This window comes from Callorhinus ursinus, unplaced genomic scaffold (genome assembly GCF_003265705.2).
Source record: "Callorhinus ursinus isolate GAN/ISIS: 27379988/994484 unplaced genomic scaffold, GSC_fseal_2.0 scaffold4, whole genome shotgun sequence".
In the NCBI taxonomy this organism is placed as follows: Eukaryota; Metazoa; Chordata; class Mammalia; order Carnivora; family Otariidae; genus Callorhinus; species Callorhinus ursinus.
Genome location: NW_027397066.1, coordinates 131,675,411 through 131,694,412, shown reverse-complemented (window position 1 = coordinate 131,694,412; position 19,002 = coordinate 131,675,411). Strand labels below are relative to the sequence as shown.

The window sequence follows — 19,002 nt, the reverse complement described above, 5'->3', positions numbered from 1 at the left end:
GTTTCAAGCATTTTTACATAAAGTCTTTTCCCTAAATTTTAATGAATTATTTCCATAGGAGAGATTCCTAGAAGTGTTTAAAATAGTAGCATTTGTAAGATTAATTTGTTTTCTGTAAATCTTCCTCAATTTATACTCTCCCACTAGTGTATGAGACTGCCTCACTTCAGTTTGGGCCAGCAATGAGTTCTATAGACCAAATTATTTGACAACATCAGGCTAGAAAATCATTGGTTAATTTAAAAAGCCAATTGAAGTAGGAAGCACAAATTTTTTTTTAATTTTATATAAACTTGAAGTGTATATATGTTTGTAACTTCCTTCTGTTGATTTAGAGCCAAAGGCTTTGATTTGTTTACCTCTTTGCTGCCATCTTTCTTGCATAAACTATATCTTGCATCTTGCATCACTATACTTTTCAGGGTTTTTTTTTTTTTAATGAAGCAAGAAATCAAGGATACTTATGAATAGGAATACAGAAATCTTCTGACCTTTAAAGAAAAAATTTGCCTCTGTTTTTATGTTGTTTCATCCAAATTGGTTTTGACATAAATAGTTTTAGGCAGTTTACTGTTTTCAAAGCATATAATTGAATGGATTAGTTATGTGTAAAGGGGAGGGTAAATACAGCTCTGTGGTCTCCATAATCTTTTTATTTGGTGCTGAACATTCCCTATATCCCATTGTTTTTGGAGTAAAAACTCATATGGTCAAGTACAGTAAGATAAAGTTTAAAAATGATATCTAGTAGAACTCTTGTTTTTACATTATTGTGCACACAGCAGTCTTGACTTGGGCAGATGGCTATTTTAATAGCTTTGACTTTGTACATATTGCAAGAAGTTTTCTCTTACTTTTTATCACTCATAAATACATAAAAAGCTAACTGATAATATATGTGAATACTATCATTTACTGTAAAAATGCTCTCTGATACAAAGTGCTATGCATAAAAATGTCTATTAAAGGATACACTCCCCACCTATATTTCATTGTGAAAGTCTAGTAAGAGAGCAACAATTCACTCTACTTGTAATCAACTTACTTACTATTTTCTGACATTTAAAAATATTTAAGAGTATTGCAAATAATGCTGCAATAAACATAAGCGTGCTTAGATCTCTTCTGAATTAGTATTAAGCGTCCATTGGTACACAAATAGATAAGGAAGATGTGGTTTGTGTGTGTGTCTGTGTGTGTGTGTGTCTGTGTGTGTATAATATTACACAGCCATAAAAAGGACGAGATCATGAGATCTGTGACAATGTAGATGGATCTAGAGAGTATTATCCTAAGTCAAATAAGTTGGACTTAGAAAGATAAATACCATACAAGTTCATTCGTATGTGGAATCTAAAAAACAAAATAAATTCATAAAGAATCAAACAAACAAAAAGCAGAATCATGCCTGTGTTTACAGAGAACAAACTGATGGTTGCCAGAGGGGAGGGGGGATGGGACATTGAGCTAAAGGGGTGAAGGGGTTATGGTTATGGAATGAATAAATCACAGGAATAAAAGGCACAGCATAAGGAATATAGTCAATAATATTGTAATAGCATTGTATGGGGACCAAAGGTAGCTACACTTGTGGTGAACATAGCATAATGTATGGAGAAGTTGAATCACTATGTTGTACACCTGAAAATAATGTAACATTTTGTGTCAACTATGCTGAAACATATAACAAATGAGGCATATGTTATCTAAAGAAACAATTATAAAATTAGTTAGATTGTTAATTACTGCCAGGAGAAATGAGAAACGATTTCAAAAAATTTTTGGCTATTTCTTAAAGTACTTTAAGAGTACTTAAAACCTAAAACACAAACAGTACTTAAAACCTTCTATATTTTACTGCTTAAGTCTGAACAATTCTAATTTTTTAATTAAAATTCCATATTTTTAAATTCTTATAGTATTGGTTAAGGTTACCTTTCAGTGACCAGGATATAACATGAAGAGAAACATAACTTTTAGTGTTATATGGATCTAAAATTTAAATTAAAAAAATGTTGCCCTCTTGTGCTTTGTGTACAATGTTGAATGAATAATTGCAATTATTTTCTCAACAAGATCTTCTTTTAAATATTTTCAGTAATTCATTTAACTACAAAAGAAAGTTAAGTGGTGAAACTATTGATTCTTATGCACTTGTAAGTATAAATTTCATTAATAATTCAGAGTACCTTCTTTTTTAAAAAATGATTTTATTTATTAATTTGAGAGAGAGACAGAGATAGCAAGAGAGGAGGAACAGGCAGGAGAGGGAGAGGGAGGGCGGAGGGCCCCCCCATCCCCTGCTGAGCAAGAAGCCCTATGCCGGATTTGATCCCAGGACCCTGGGATCATGACCTGAGCCAAAGGCTCAGGCTTAACCGACTGAGCCACCCAGGAGCCCCCAGAGTACTTTCTTATAAAATTTTCAGAAGTGAAATATATCATCCAGATCTTTCAGAACCTAAAGGGCTGATCAATTTTCCATTGTCTTATAGCTATAGTTTTTTTTTTTTTACAAAAAGACACTCTAGAGTATTATTATTGTTGTGCATACCATTATCCCTTTCACTCTTTTCTCCCCAATTATCTGTATGTTAAATGCAAATACCTGAGTAAAATGAGGAAAAGGACTTAGTGCTGAGCTGGAATCAGGATACCTCATCATTCGCCTGCAAGAAGTTCCTGTAATCTGAGAAAGGACACAGTGGGCAAAGGGCCTGGGTAGCAAAAGAGAAATTCTTCCCCCGGAGCAAGCCAGAGAGATCTGAGTGGCACAACCACACTTCCAGACCTGCATCCTACTTCATCCCTAAGGATGACCGTGGCGGCGGTGAAGATCATTGTGACAGCAGGCACTGAGGGACTGAGCTTAAGTCTCTACAGCATTACACTGTTGAAGTCCTCACAGTGGCTCTGTGGAGAAGACATGAATGAGGAAATTCATGATTGGAAAGCCTAAGTACCTCGCCCAGTGTCTCACATGGAGCTGTAGTAGAAACAAAAATCTTCTGGTTGACTTTTGGGATCACACTGTTCTAGTCTTTTCACTCTCTGTGTCTTCCACCACATGATCCTCTGCCAGACCTTAGAAGCTGAAATTCCTCCAGGCTTGGTCCGAGCCCCCCCCCTTTTCTCACTCTATATCTCCATCAAGATAGGTTTAGTGATTGACCATGGACTAAGAACTTCAAAGGGCAAAAGTCTCCATAGATTTTATCTTTTTAGCTCCGAGTACATATATCCCATGGTCACTGTGAAGACAAAAGTGATAGAAATTCCCTGAACTTGTGTATATGTTGCCTTATTATGACAAAAAAAAAAAAAAAAAGAATTTACATTTCTGACTAAGGATTCTGAGAAGGGGAGATTATTCTGGGTTGTCTGGTGTGCCCATTGTAATCATGATTCCTGATATGAGGAAAGCAATTGTGTCAAAATCAGAGACAGATGGTGGGATGAGGCAGGGAGAGCTTGAAATGAAGTGCTTTGAAGATGAAGGAAGGAACCCGAACCAAAGAGTACAGAGGGCCTCTAGAAGCTGGAAAAGGCAAGGAGGTGAATTTTCTCTGCAGTCTCCAAAAGGAACACACGCTGCCAATACCTTGATTTTAGCCCAGTGAGACCAATTTTGGACTTCTTTGTATTGTTTTAGGCCACTAAGTTCATGGTAATTTATCACTGCAGCAATAGGAAATTAATATAGTCTTGTAAAAAAAAGATTTAATTAATTTATTTATTTGAGAGAAAGAGAGAGAGAGAAAATGAGGGTTGAGGAGGAGCAGCGGGAGAGAGAAAAGCAGACTCCATGCTGAGCACAGAACCCACTGTGGGGCTCAATCCCAGGACCCTGAGAATACCACCTGAGCTGAAGCCAAGAGTTGGAAGCTTAACCAACTGAGCCACCCAGGTGCCCTGGAAAGCAATATAGTCTTATAAATGATGCTTGCACTACATGCTTCAGTCGTGTACTACTTAATATGTTAAACTAATACCAGTAAGTAACTATCATATGGTAAGAAATAATTCTTACGTCTCAGTTCTGCAAACTCTTTATTATGCTTCTTCTCATGATATTGGTCAACACATATCCTTTTTTTGGGTGTCTTAAATTTTAATTTTAAAAGGACATTGACATGAAAAGTTAATAATTACAGCCTTAAACGGCCGTAGCATAGTTCTATGAATTAAACTGTCTACCTTTCAAAATAATTAGAGGAGAAATGAAATCTTACAGAGGCATTTGTTTGTCAGAACAGGTTTTAATTATAACTAGAATATGAATAGTGAGCAGATTGTCTAAAATATTTAAAAATGAAATATTCTTTTACTTGAAAGTGAATAAGAAAAAAGAGGACTTAAAAATGTGAAGAATTTTCTAGGGAAGATAGTGACAGTGAGAACTTATTAAGAAAAATATTCAGACCCAGCAGAGTCATCACAATATTGAATGACAAGAACAAAAGTGGGGAACTGATGTTAGCTGATTTCAATATTTGCCATAAAGCCATAGTAATCAAGACAATGTGGTACTGGTGAATAATAATAAAAAAAAACCGACAAATAGGTCAATAAACACAACAGAGAGCCCAGATGTATATCCACAATACACGGAGTTAACTGATCTTTGACAAAGAAGCAATGGCTGTACAATAGAGCAAAGATAGTTTTCTTAACAAATACTACTGGAGCAACTGGATATCCACATGCAAAAAAAATAAAATAAATTTAGATATACACCATGCATCTTTCACAAAAGTTAAATCAAAATGTATCACACACTTAAATGTGAAACACAAAATTATAAAACTACCAAAAACTTACATGACATTGGGTACAGTAGTGACTTTTTATAGATAATACCAAAGGCACAGTTCATGAAAAAAATAATACCTAAGCTGGACTTATTTAAATCAAAACCTCTGCTCTGCTACAAACAACGTCAAGAGAATGAGAAGACAAATCACAGACTGCGAGAATATATTTTCAAAAGACACATCTGATAAAGAACTATTGTCCAAAATATACAAAGAACACTTAAAACTCAACAATGAGAAAGCAAGCATTCCAATTAAAAAATGGGCCAAAGACCTTAACAGACATTTCAGCAAAGAAAATGTAATAATGGCAAATAAGTATCTGAAAAGGTGTTTTACATCATATGTAATGAGGGAAATGCAAATTAAAGAAAACAAAAAACACTGAGATACTACTACACACCTATTAGAATGACCCAAATCCAGAACACCGACAACACCAAATACTATTGAAGATGTGGAGCAACAAGAATTCTCATACATTGCTGGTGGGGACGCTAATAATATAGCCACCTTGGGAAACAGTGTGGTGATTTCTTATAAAATTAAACTTACTATATGATCCTGTAATCGTGCTTCTTGGTATTTACCCAGAGAAGTTGAAAACATTTGTCCATAAAGATATCTGCACATGGATGTTTACAGCACCTTTATCCATAATTTCCAAAATTTGAAAACAACCAAGATGTCCTTCAGTAGGTGACTGGATAAATAAACTGGTGCATCCAGACAGGGGAATATTATGGAGTGCTAAAAAGAAATGAGCTCTCAAGGCATAAAAAGACATGGAAAACGTTAAGTGCGTATTACTAAGTGAAATAAGCCAATCTGAAATGGCTACATGCTATAGGATTCCAACCATATGACATTTTGGAAAGAGTAACGTTATGGAAACAGTAAAAAGATTAGTGGTTGCCCAAAGTGTGTGTCTAGGGGGAGAGAGAATTTTTATGGCAGTGAAAATACTCTGTGAGACATTGCAATGATGGGTACATGTCACTGTATATATTTCCAAACCCATTGAATATACATTCAGAGTAAACTTTAAAGTAAGCCATGGACTTTGGATGATTACGATGTGTCAATGTAGGTTCACTGTTGGTTAAAATGTACCATTCTGGTGAGTGATGTTGATGATCCCTCAGGGAAGCTATGCATGTGTGGAGGCAGGGCCTATATGGAAAATCTCTGTACTTCCCTCCCAATTTTATTTTAAACCTAAAACTGTTATTAAAAAATGAAATAAAGAAAGTAAGTTCAAGGGAGAATATATATTTAAAAATCTTTCAAAATAATTGTCCAGGAAAATGTTTAAATGTCTCCTGTTTTCATTCTCTAAAAGGAATTGAGCTGTTTTGTAAAGTAGTTGAATTGCAGTTCTACGTGTACAAGAAATAGTATGACATAACCCAGAGGTTTACTTCTAGCCCTATGGTTAGGTTCAATTTACATAAAATGGAGATTTTGCATCAGTTAACACCTAGTGAAGAATAAGAGCAACTTAAACTTGACCTCCATTCTGTGGATAATTTTAAAAGCAGAGTAATTTAAAAGTTATAATCAATTATTGGTATTACTTGGCTTCCTAAACATCATGTGATAGGTAGTGGCTTAATGATAAAAACATGCAAAATAAAAGTGACCAGATAACATGAGTTTTTAAAGTTGCTGGTATATAAAGTTGCTGGCTCTTGTATACATGTTAATTAAAATTATTTGTCTGATATATTTGATTCGTTAGTGATATTTACAGAATTATATATTATCATGTTTTAACAGGGAAAAAAACACCTTGTTACAATGGGAAAATTCTTACCTTTATTGTCTAAACACACGAAAGTACTGAAAACATCTGAGTACTTTAAATAATGGATTTAAATGTTTTGCAATGGTGTTAAATGTGAATGGGCTTCTGTTTCTAAAACTGTATTTATTACTTTCTTATATTTCTCCATTTACATTGAACATGTTTGGGTTAAAACAACTTATTGTTGAGAAATAATTGCTTTGAAGACATAATTTGTTAATAAACATTTTCAATTAAATATGAATTTTCAGCAGGAACAAATTAAATAGACATGATATTGATTCTTGATTAAATAGATATGATTGATTAGATAGATATGATATTAGATTTTACTTCTAAATTTCTATTTTTCATTAAAAAGGAAGTGAAAAATCAGGGCGCCTGGGTGCCTCAGTCAGCTGAGAGTCACACTCTTGATTTTGGCTCTAGGTCATGATCTTAGGGTCCTGGGATAGAGCCCTGCATTGGGCTCTGCACTCAGCGGGGAGTCTGCTTGAGACTTCTCCCTCTTCTTCTGTCCCTCCCTCCACTCATGCTCTCTATCTAAAATAAATAAATCTTTAAAAAGAATTTTTTTAAAAAGTATGTGAAAAATTCCTATCATAAAAATGAAAAACACATCTGTACACGAGAACTTGAATTTTTATTTATATAAACATGTAGATTTGATTATGCCAACTTTATGTATATAGCTACATAAATATGTATACATGTAAATGTGCAAAGAAGAAGACTTATTGAAATGTCTGGGAAAAAAAGCATGGAAATGTCCTTAATCTTATGTTTACTTCCTATTTACATTAACAAAGTCAACCACACCTTCAGATTTAAAGATTGTTGTCACAGGTTCAGAATTATTTCCCATGCATTATTGTGCCAGAAAATACATGGGGAAATTTATCTCCCATAATTTAATTTTGGAAGATTTAAAATTATAGAGTAACTGCATCCTGATAGAGGTATTTGTGAACGTATTACTAGAATCATTTTATTTTTTTAATTTCTCCATGGGAATATGTTAGAGAAGGAGCAAGGTAAAAATACGAATCTAAATAATCTACCTCAGAATGATTTACTTAAAAAAATGATAATCATGGTAAAAATGTTCCTACTCAAGTGTCTCAACATCATTAGCCACCACCATAGTTCCATGTTTAGGATATCTGAAATGTTATATGAGGTGTGATGTGGAGGGAAGCACTCTTTTGGATGTATGCCTGTTTCCTGGGATTTACTCTGCATCAGCTATGAAAGTGATCCAAAGGTTTAGGTTTATTTGAAGATATAACAACTCTGGCTGACATCTGGTCCAGTTATTTGTGGTCAAAGTACATAATTTTTAAGTGATGTAAATTTCACTCCACACTTTGATTCTACGTTTCACAGTCCACCTTCTTATTAACAGATATCTGCATGTCTTTTAAATATTTCATGACTCCTCTACTATTGACTGATTTATTACTGAATGTCTAAACCAGCTCTATTGAGAAATTTATTTTGTATTTGTTTTCTAGTTTTCTATATCGAGGTATTCTATTAAAAACTCTTCAGAACTCATATTTTTATAAGCCAAAAGCATACATGACATATCATAGAACCTATTAAACTGGAATAATGATTTTATCATGTTACTATTTAACTCTTAGGACTATACATTAGATAAACATAGGTATTTTAGTTTAATGAGAGGCTAGTTCTCAGTTGTTTGACATTTTAATTTAATTTTGGATTATTAAAAGTTTTATCGAGATCAGAATAATTTTTGAGAGCATATACATTTCTATTTTGAAAGGGTTGTTTTGGACAAATTTAGTAGAAATTAAAATTAAATCCTGCAGCTAGAAGGAGTATACTCAGAATTAGACTATGATGATTTTCCTTGACTATGAAGTGTTTGATTCATAAGAAATGATACTACCAAACATGTTAAACAAAAATGAAAAAAAACTTTCTAAAACCCAGGGCATTACTTAAACCCAAATTCCATTTTATTCTTATATTTAATTTTAGATTTTGATGCTAAAACTAAGATAGAACTTGAATTATCTGAACAATATTTTTTTTAAAGATTTTTTTTTATTTATTTGAGAGAGAGAATGAGATAGAGAGAGAGCATGAGAGGGGAGAGGGTCAGAGGGAGAAGCAGACTCCCTGCCGAGCAGGGAGCCCGATGCGGAACCCGATCCCTGGACTCCAGGATCATGACCTGAGCCGAAGGCAGTCGCTTAACCAACTGAGCCACCCAGGCGCCCTCTGAACAATATTTTTATCATCGCTTTTTGTAATAATAAAATATGTAGGAAATTACTTTGGAAAGTTTAAGAATCTGCGGCATCTGAGAGTCTTCTAAAACCTCACACAAACCAAAGAGCAGGTTGGTTATTAGGTGTAATTGTTCCTAAGTATTCCTAAGTATTCATCGTGAAGTCAGATTTCATTGCTGAAAGTTTCCATGGCAACAGGAGGAATAAAAACGTCTCTGCTTCACTAGCTCTTAGTTCTTCATAAAATATTGTTTCATTATGCTTTCAGAAATACGCATAAAAAATAATTCCCATTTTTAAAAAACTGACAGAATTGTGTGCATTAAGAATGGGTCTGTTGTGCTGATACAAACCATTTCATACTTACACAATGCACAAGTTTACTGTTTTTCTATGACTTTCTATTTGTCAACCTTTCCCCAAATTTTCCTCTATAGCCTGTCTTCACTGATCTACATTCATTGCTTCCTTCATCTTAGCTCAATTCAATATCACATGATTATCTCCGTAAATAATGAAAAAGCTTTAGACATATTCAATATACATTCATGATGAAAACCATAAAGAAAATGGGAATGGTGAGATACTTTCTTAACATGATTATATCCCTCCATTACTATTTGGCATTGTAGTAGAAATATTATTAGCCAGAACAATTAAATAAAAGAAATCAGAGATATAAAAATGGGCAATTTAAGGAGTAAAATGGTTTCTATTTGCAGATAATATGATAGAATACCTAGAGACTCCAGAGAATCGATACTAAAACTAATTCTACTATTAATGAATTGAGTGAGTTGGCCAGGATATAAAATTATCATATAAAATCAACAGTCTTCATATACACAAATAATAAACAGAAGATATAATAGTAAAGATAATCCCATTTAAGATTGCAACAAAGAAAATTAACTATAATGACATAAGTCTAACAAGAAATGTGCAAGATCTGTATGAGGAAAATATTTAAAACTCTTTAAATATATATGTAGATAAATAGCACAGATAAACTAGAAAGTCCAAAACTAGACTCAAATACATATGGAAATTTAATATATGATAAACTGGCATTTCAGTTTACTGGGGTAAAGACTGACTCATTAATAAATGGTGATAGGACAACTAAGGAGCCATATGGAATAAGTTAAAATTCAATTTATCTCATACCATACAAGAGATTACTAGGGATGGATTAGGTATCTAAATGTAAAAAATGAAGCCATGGATCTACAACAAAGAAACATTCATGAATTTCTCTTTAGTTTCAGTGTAGGGAAGGCTTCGTTAAGTGTGATACAAAACCCAAAGTCATTAAAAGAAAAGATTGTTGCATTTGACAACATAAAATAAAAATGCTTGCATAAAAAAAAAAATCTCAAAAAAAAGTAAGTGACTTAACTTGTAGAGAACAATTGCAACATATAAAACAGACCAGGGATGCCTGGGTGGCTCAGTCAGTTACACGTCTGCCTTAGGCTCAGGTCATGATCCCAGGGTCCTGGAATCTAGTCCCACATCGGGCTCCTTGCTTGGTGGGGAGCCCGCTTCTCCCTCTGCCTGCCACTTACCCTTCTTGTGCTCTCTCTCTCTGTCTCTCTGACAAATAAATAAATAAATAAAATCTTAAAAAACAACAGACCAAAGGAAAATGTCCTTTTTAAAGTGAAGGGACAAAGGACCAAGACCCTGATAGAAAAATGAGAAAAAAATTTTTTTAATTAGAAATAATTAAAAGAATTCACAAAAATAGAAAAAGTTGTTCTTAAAATATTCAGATCATAATTAGAGAAATAACAATTTAAAAATGCTGAGATCCTATTTACCACTTATCTGATGTACAAAAATTATGTATGTAAATATTGAAATTTTGTCAGTGAGGCTGTGGGGAAACAAACTCTCATGTATTGCTAATGGGAATGTAAATTGGTAAAACCCATTTTGGGCAAAATTTGGTAATACTTAACAAAACTCAGGGTGCCTGATTGGCTCAGTCGGTTAAGCATCTGCCTTTGGCTCAGGTCATGATCCCAGGGTCCTGGGATCGAGCTCCATGTCGGGCTCCCTGCTCAGCGGGGTGTCTGCTCCCTCTCCCTCTGCCCCTCTTCTGCTCATGCTCTCTCTCTCTCTCTCTCTCTCAAATAAATAAATAAAATCTTTTAAAAAGACACTACCTATGCACTTACTCTTTAATCCAGAAACCTTTAAAAACACACACTAAAGATACGCCTCCAATAATAAGAATACATATATGTACAAGGTTATTCATCACAGCTTTATTTGTAATTCCAAAATATTGGAAACAACTTAATACTCATATGTAGGAAAGGGATTAGATAAAATATGGCCCATCCAAACAATGAAGTAGTATGCAACTGCATAAAAGAATAAGGAAGATTTGTATGAATTGATATTGAGTGATTTGTAGGACATATTTTTAGGTGAGAAAAGCAAATTACAAAAGAAGCTATAGTGTACTATTTTTCCTATAAGAAATGTGAGGATATGAAAAAGTACATACATACTTGCCCATTTGTGTGAAATAAATACAAGGATGATAAACCAGAAAGGAAGGATAATGTTTATCTCTAGAAAGTGGATGAGAAATGGTTGGAAAGGAGAAGGGAGTGCAAACAGAGATAAGGGGAATGTAACACTCCTCTGAATATATCTTTTTGTATATTTATGATTCTTAGACAGGAATGCCTCATAGATATCTCAACTACTCAAAATTTAGCCAAATACACTGCTATGTGGGGGAAACTTATGTGACATAGAAACATTAACAAATGAACCAAACTGAATTACAAATGGATAACCTAATCACATTGAAGGAGTACAGAAAAAAACAGCTAACCTGGTAACTTACCAACCTTCAGTTGCTTACCATAAGGCTAAAAGGCAAAAAAGAGCACTATACAACTGCTCCAGTTTGGTTAGTAAATGTGTTTTTTATAGGGTATGGTTAGCAATTTTTGAAATTATGTAATTTGCATACTCGAACTGGGAAAACAAAAAGGAAATATATTGATTGCATGTAACTAGAACTGAATTTTCCCTTTTGGAGAAAGAAATTAAATATAAGGAAAGGGGAAAAGCTAAATAAACACTGAGGTGTTTGACTGGAATCAATTATCAGTAGAAACTCACTGTTTTAACAGTCATACAAATAGACAGATCTAGAAATACAGATGTCAGTGTATGCACAGGTTACCATCTATATATACATTCCTACCTCCACTGGTTGTGGCTGAAGGCACTATAAGTAATGACACCCAGAAGCAATGAACATACCTATAATCCAGATCTTGGAAGTACTTAATAAAAGATGTGAGCTTGTTTAAAATAATGTAGAAGCCATCTGGAAGGAGTGTGAAGGGCCAAAGCTGAAACAACTTGAAGTGGGGGGGGGGGGAGATAATTATATTGGTTTTTAACCCATATAATAAAATAAACATCCAAGAGTCTATTTTGACATGAACAACTAATTGAATAATTATATAAATGGGGAACAAGGAATATTTTTTCATTACAGAAGAATTTCAGTTAATAAATGCAGGGGGAGAGAAGAAAATAGAAAATCACCATTAGACAAACACCACAATGATTATGGCAAACAAGTCCATTGATGGATGCTAAAAGTGTTGGGCAAAAATTTGAAGAGAAGCAGTATCCTTACATAGTGCCAAAGATACCTCTCCAGAAGGTGTTTATAAGGAAAAAGAAATACTGGTTTTTAGAGCAGAAACCCTGCAGACACCACTTTAGCCAAACCAGCAAAATTAGCATCACCAGTACTGAGACATATTGACATTATGACCCCCTATCCCATGATGCCCTGAGAGGCACACAGCAACATGTTTACACTAGGCTTGCCAAAATAATACACAATTCACTTGTCATGAGAAAGCATCAGAAAAACCCGAATGGAGGAACATTCTACAAAATAGCTTACCTTTATTCTTGAAAATGTCAAGGTCCCTAGATGTAAGGGAAGAGGATGTAACTCTTGCAGACTGGAGGGTGTCAAGGGCAAATAGCAGCAAAATTAAATGTCAGATCCTGCAGATGACCCTAGAGCAGAAGAAGTACATCAGTGGGGAAATAGGTGAAGTTCACCTAAAGTAAGGTCTGTACTTCAGTTAATGGTACTACCTCAGCATTAATTTCCTGGTTTTCATAATCGGACTATGACGATGCAAGATGCTCACCTGAGGAGAAGCTGGGAGAAAGGTATATGACAACTCCCTGTACTATTTTGGCAACTTTTCTGTGAATCTAAAATTAGTTTAAAATAAAAGTTTAAAAAAAAGAAAAACTTCAAAAACATTCCTCAAACCACATCATTGAATAAATTATTGAAAATTTTTTTCTTTTTCTTTCTTTTTTTTGGAAAATTTTTTTCTTGATGCTACTTTGTTTACAGTAATGGAATTTGTGAAATTCCTCTCAGAAGGTTCTCTTTTTTCTGAAAAACACCAGTGTTTTTCGAGATCAATTAGATTGGCTCCTCTCTTCTAGAATCCCTCAGTTCTTCATCTCAATTCATAAAGATAAAACTTCTCTCTGCAGTTTACATTGAAGTCCCTGTAACTTATCCAGTAGCTTTGTCTGCAATTCCCTTAGTATCATCCCTATTATAAAATCCTGTTTTCTTCTTTTCTTAAGATTTTATTTATTTATTTGAGAGAGAGATAGAGAGCGCAAGCATGGGGAAAGGGGCAGAGGGAGGGGGAGAAGCCGACTTTCTGCTGAGCAGGGACTCTGATGCGGGGCTCCATCTCAGGACTCTGGGATCATGACCTGAGCCAAAGGCAGACACTTAACCGACTGAGCCACCCAGGCGCCCCTAAAATCTTATTTTCTTAACAATTCTTTTTCCAAAATCAAAATTTTTTGTTTGTTGCCTTATGTAAGTTTCTATTTTATTCATTCAAATCACTTTCCTGTGTAAATGAACTAACAGAAGTATACGGATTTGGGGCCATATACATATTCTTCTTTAGGATTTCACTAAATTTCATGAAATAACTGGTCTCTGGGCTATGATGTCTACTTATCTCACATCCATTAAGGCATTTGCCATCAATATTTTCATATATGTTGTGTCTCTTACATCAGTTTTAGGCCTTCTCTGCTTGTTGTTTCTTTCAAAAGGTTGTTAGCATAAGAATTAGAGATGCCATGGGGCTTACCCGCAACCAAGCTGCTTACTGGATTATGGAAATTCATGGCTCTGTTTCCTTGGGACTTACTAAACTCATGTATAATCATCATGTGATCCATGGAATTTCAAAGACAAGAAGAAAAAACTCTCTTGCTGGGTCCTCTGTCTGTTGTTCTGTAAACCCCTTGTCCTGGATATTTCTCTCCAATAACTACCAGATTTAATGGCAGATTCTTAATTCTGTTCTTGAATACTTTACATACTTTCATATTTGGTTCACACTGCCATATGGTGGCTAAAAGTAAACAATGATTTTTGTATACCTCCTCTGAAGCTGTTTTTCTTTTGGTCCTAGATCATTAATTCCCAACATTTCACAATAAGAAAATCTTGATCACATGCATTCTTGGACACCAGAAACAGTGCTAACAGCACAGTTTCCAGAAAATAGTCATATTTCTAATAAATGTTTGTTAAATTAGTGGACAAATAACATATCTGCTTTCCAGGTTCAATGATCATTACCACTGATACTAGCTTTATTCCCTGTTGTAATAGAAATTGATTATCCCTAAATAATCTTTCAGTGGAGCGATTAAATTTTGCTAGGTCATGTTGCAGTAATAAACTGTATGAGAATCTCAGTGGCATACAAAAATATAGGTTTGATTCTCACGGCTGTTGTATATTGGCTAACAGCTGCCTGCCATTCTACTTTACTTCTCTCCACTTAAAGACCCAGGCTAGACGAATAGCCACTATCTAGGACAGTCTTGGCACAAATGGAAAGAGCAATGGCAGAACAACTTGACATTTCATGTAACTTCTCAGAAAGAGTCCACATCATTTTTACTAGTATTTCTTGGCCCCAAACTGCTACTTGGCTCAGCCTGACATCCTGTAAGGATGGACTCAGTAAGAGAGGAGGTATGTTGACACTAATACAATCTATTACAGTTGCCCTCTTAATTAAACATATTTGCTTTTCTTCCCAAACGCATAAAATATACTCAACCCCTTCCCCAAGGTTAACACAACTCAAAGGTCCCAGTTTCGGGATATTGTGATAACCTTCATGTTGTCTCTATGTGGATCCTCTTTAATCTGTAGACCCGTTAAGTATAAAGACAATTTTTCTGTCTCCCTTCACACAAAAAAACAAGGGTTGAACAAACCCAGAAAACCACAATAAACACTCCTTTTCAAAAAGAACAGGGGAGGCACAGGGCCATACTTAGTACACAGCAATGCTGTAGTCCCATTTTGAAAATATGAGGGCCCTACCCTAAGGGTAGGCAATGTTCCTTGGCTAAACTCCTGTGCTGCTCCCTAGGACTAGCTCCCAGATTCATGGTTCTCTATGGCTCTTGACTCCACCTTCTGAAAGATATTATTCCTCTTAACCACAGATGAGTAGACATTGGAGAATATGCTATTTTGGAAGAATGCAGAGATCTTTTAACCTGCCTCTTTTTTTTTAAAGATTTTATTTATTTATTTGAGAGAGAGAGAATGAGATAGAGAGCATGAGAGGGTCAGAGGGAGAAGCAGACTCCCTGCTCAGCAGGGAGCCCAATGTGGGACTCGATCCTGGGACTCCAGGATCATGACCTGAGCCGAAGGCAGTCACTTAACCAAGTGACTGGTGGGCACCAAGCCACCCAGGTGCCCCAACCTGCCTCTTGTTTATAGAAGTTTGGGAGCAAGGGCATTCCATAGGTTATTTTAAGTCTTGGACAGGACAGTCAGTCTCTCTATTCAGCCAAGTGGTTCTTTTGACAGTGATACCCTCTCAAAAACTGAGTTGGATTTTTATCTATGTGATTCTAGTCAGTTCTATGTATCAATAATCTCACAATTCTTTTTTGTTTGTTTGTTTTTAAGATTTTATTTATTCATCTCAGACAGAGATAGAGAGACCCAGAAAGAGAGAGAGAGAGAGAGCAAGAGCAGGGGGGAGAGGCAGAGGGAGAAGCAGACTCCCTGCTGAACCAGGAGTCTGACGTGGGGCTTGATCCCAGGACCCAGGGATCACGACCTGTGCCGAAGGTAGGCGCTTAACCATCTGAGCCACCTGGGTGCCCCAGTAACCTCACAATTCTTTACAAGGTATCACTCCATTATAGATTTATTAGGTTTTTCAATTTATAAGTAGTCCCATGTATTGGTTTTCTTACTCTGGGTGATGATGCTTTATTTATATTTTAGTTACAATCTCCATTTGGTATTGTGTAACAATAATACTGAATTACAGAATTTAACATTAATTACACATCTTATATTAAAGAGTATAGGAATGGCAAGGAGGGAGAACAAATTGGTAAATAGGTACAAATAAATCCTTGTCAAAGTAAAGGAAGGGTGTACAACTTCCTTAGTTCTCATTTCTGCAGCCGGTCACGTGGGCGTTGTTGGTTATTTGGAACATTCCTCTTCCATCAGTCATCATGCTCTTACTTCAGCCTCAGTCAGTATCTTATCTAGTGAAGTCATCTAAATCTCATTACCTGGTCAGGTGGTCCAAATTTTCTTTTAACTTTTGATTTTGATGTAATGCAAATTTACAGAGAAGTTGCAAGAAGAGTAGAAAAAAACTCCCATATATCTTTTACCCAGATTCACATTTTTGTCTCATTTACTTTTTCATCATCTCTCTCTATTTATATGTATGCATATTACATTTTTGTGAACCATTCAAGAGTTCAGCTGGAGACTTTATACTCCTTTATTATTAAATATTTTAGCAGATATTAAGAACAAGGACATTTTCTTGGCACAATTATCAAAATTAGTAAATGTATCATTGATAAAAGACTATGAGGTGATCCAAACTTTCACTCCTCAAGTTCCTGTGTCAGTATTGGTCTTGCTTCTTTGGCTTTCTGTATTTTACCACTACATTTTACCATGACATTTGCAAGTATTATTATGTGCCCTAGAGAATTTCCTGGGTTGTAGACACCAGTTAGTATCTTAACCCTTCTCATTGCTTGTGGGCAAAACTATTAATAGAGGTTACCTCTATGTGATGAGATGATAGTTGACATACTTTGCTTGTGTGTGGATGTGTGTGATTTCACGTGTCTCATTTTTTTCCATTGAACATATAGTTTCAATAGAATTAGAGAAAAAGCATTTTAGAATAATATCCGGATACAGGATAATTCACAAGTCAAAAGTGAAGAGAACACCACATTGCAAGTATAGCCGTTTATCACTCCAGCTCATTAACATTGTGGCTAACCTCTCCCAAACCATGCCTTTTCACTATGCTCCCTCTGGGTGAGGTGTGTCCCCATATGTCTCCTTTTTCCCCTTCCCCCACTCAGTCCTGGCCCCGCCCAGATTTCTCAGGCTTAGCCACTTATCAAGTGGTATTTTACTTTTTCCATTCAGAAACAATATTAGTCTGGATTTTACAAAGTTACTTTACTATGAAATCAAGTCTGACCAAGTGACAAGTATTTAAGGAAAATGAATTAAGCAAATATGTGTTTTTCTTTCATAAACGAGGCCCATAAACAGCAGTGAAAAGTATCTAACTTATAAATGAAAAATATCAAAAAACCGCAAAACTGCTATAACTTAATTGGGCTAATTAGATTTTATTGTACCTGTGGATCCAGATCCTGGCTTCTATACTCACTATCTATATACTTGACCCAGGGCAAGTTGCTTAACTTTTGTGCCTCAACTTTTATTTTCCATGAAAATGGAATCACAGTTATACCTACCAAATGGAGGATTAAAACAAACAAACAAACAAAAAGAATATGTGAGCTAGCTATTGTTAGGTTTGATGACCAAACTCACAAACCTGAGCCTTTTCAGAAATGTAAACTGGTTTGCTCAGGGCTTACTAGTCCTCTTAATCCCAAAACTGTTTTCTTTGGATAAGATGTCTCAACATGTTCAAGAAGGAACAATTTGAGAATTACTTTAAAGGAGTGTAGGATGAAATACTTCAGAAGTGGGATACAGTGCTCTGAGAAGTTGATTTAGAGCACACAATGGTTTAAGAGCATAACAACCTCCCTTTCTTCCTCCCTGGTCTCCTTCATAGGATGGGAGAGATAGAGCTGGTGCCCTGGGTTACACAAGATCAGAGGCACTTGAATAACAGAGGACATCTGCTGTGACTTCCCACTTGCCACCATCTCTGGGGCTGGACTGAAGCTTTATTTGGGGGAGCCTGGAGCACTTTGCAGACGTGGACTAGTTAATGTGCAAGTCATTTGTGATTTAGATTGTGCAGATGAAGACTAGAAGTATGTAAAGGTTAAGGATGGGGCCAAGGTTTAGTCGTGACTCAGTTTATTGGGCTCCTTAACTTTATCACAGAGATTACAAAATAAATTGTTCCTATCAGCTATCCATGGGACCAGGAGACATAGAAGGATTAGTTCTAAAAATATTTTGTTTTCTCTCATGAGATGAGCTTGACTCAGGCAATTCTATCGTGTAATATACTTCGTTACCGTCCTTCAGATGAAAAGAAACTTAATTTACAGGTCTTTTTAAATTTTTGAATTGAAATCATTCTTCAACTACCGCTATCCTTTGATCCTCAGTAATCACCCAGCCATTCGTCTTTACAACCTTCCCAGCCTCACTTTGCTTGTCTGTGGCATTCCAGGGTGACACATCCCAGTCTCCTCGGAAAGTCAAAAACATTTATTTCAAGATCCAGTTAAAATTCTTCTGTTTTAAAAACCCTTTAGGGAACAGTTACTCTCTGGAACTTGTTTACTTAATTCCTTTCCTACAAGTCCCGTTTGTTTGAGTTTTTGCTTCCAACCTGACTTTCTGGGAGCTGTTGAAGCAAAGAGAAGAGTGTTTATTGATAGTTTCTGCTATATTAATCAGCTTTCTCTCATTTCCTTAATGTGTCAATTTTCTGGCTCAGGACATAAAACCAAAGTAAAATAATATTTTCTTCTGCTCTGTTAATTA

At 35.4% G+C, this 19,002-nt stretch overlaps 1 long non-coding RNA gene across 1 annotated transcript in view; it reads right to left on the bottom strand.

Moving 5' to 3' along the window:
* Positions 1-19,002, bottom strand: part of LOC141372661 (uncharacterized) — a 74,228-nt gene that overhangs the window by 35,377 nt on the left and 19,849 nt on the right. The window contains exon 3 of the long non-coding RNA XR_012378055.1: positions 12,838-12,956. This is a non-coding gene — a long non-coding RNA (uncharacterized lncRNA). The remainder of the gene's footprint in view (positions 1-12,837; positions 12,957-19,002) is intronic.